This window comes from Bison bison, unplaced genomic scaffold (genome assembly GCF_000754665.1).
Source record: "Bison bison bison isolate TAMUID 2011002044 unplaced genomic scaffold, Bison_UMD1.0 scf7180017864495, whole genome shotgun sequence".
Lineage (NCBI taxonomy): Eukaryota > Metazoa > Chordata > Mammalia > Artiodactyla > Bovidae > Bison > Bison bison.
This window is the reverse complement of record NW_011495054.1, coordinates 14229360-14230568: the sequence shown is the minus strand read 5'-3', so window position 1 is coordinate 14230568 and position 1209 is coordinate 14229360.

Genomic DNA, 1209 nt, shown 5'->3' with positions numbered 1-1209 from the left:
CACGGTTCACATATTGCTGAAGCCTGGCTTGGAGATTTTGAGCTTACTTTCCAGCGTGTGAGACGAGTGCAATTGTCGGTAGTTGAGCATTCTTTGGCATTGCCTTTCTTTGGGATTGGAATGAAAACTGACCTGTTCCAGGCCTGTGGCCACTGCTGAGTTTTCCAAATTTGCTGGCGTATTGAGTGCATCACTTTAACAGCATCATCTTTTAGGATTTGAAATAGCTCAACTGGAATTCTATCACTTTAGCTAATTCCATTCATTAGCTTTGTTTGTAGTGATGCTTCCTAAGGCCCCCCTGGCTTTATCTTCCTGGATGTCTGGCTCTGGTGAGTGATCACACCACTGTGATTATCTGGGTCATGAAGATCTTTTTGTATAGTTCTTCTCAGGAACAGATATTATGATCTCCATCCTTGCATCTCATTATATCTAGAGAAGCACTGACTCCCTTCATGGTGACATCAGATCCTCATGACTAACAAATGGCCTTTTGTAAAATGAGTGCTTCATGGTATTGAGCTCCCCCGTCACCAAGACCTTATAACTGACCTCCCCCCACCGCCCCAGGCACCTCTCGAAGCATCTGAGATGCCGCCTCCCATTCCCCCACTGCCCCAGGTGCCTCTCGAAGCGTCTGAGATGCCGCCTCCCAGGCTGCACTCCTCATTTTGCCCCCAATAAAACTTAACTTGCAGCTCTCCAGCTGTGCATCTGTGTTTAGTTGACAGTACAAATATAATGGAAAATTTAAATTAAATATAATCTATGGGGAGAAATCCAAACATCTTATGAGGGAGAGAGAGGGAGAGAAAGGAAAGAAGAAGAAGCAGGAGGAGGAGGAGAGCAGAGAAACAGGGGGAGGGCGGCAGGGAGACAGAGGGGAGGACACCGAGGGGAAAGGGAGGAAGGGGAGTGCAGTGAGAGAGAGGCCAGAGTTCATCAGAGTCTGGACTCACAGCCCAATCCCACGGGTGTGTCCCGAAGCAGGGGAGAGCCTGAGCCAGGCGGAGACAGAGCTGTGTCTCCAGTCCTCGTGGCTGTGACCTGGAGCTGTGTGGTCAGCCCCCCTGACCCCAGCCTGGCCCTGCTGGTGGTCGGGGGCAGTGATCCTGGACACAGTGTCTGAGCGTCTGTCTGAAATCCCTGTTGAGGCACCACTCAGGACGGACCTCGCCTGGCCCCACCTGGATCTGCAGGTCCAGG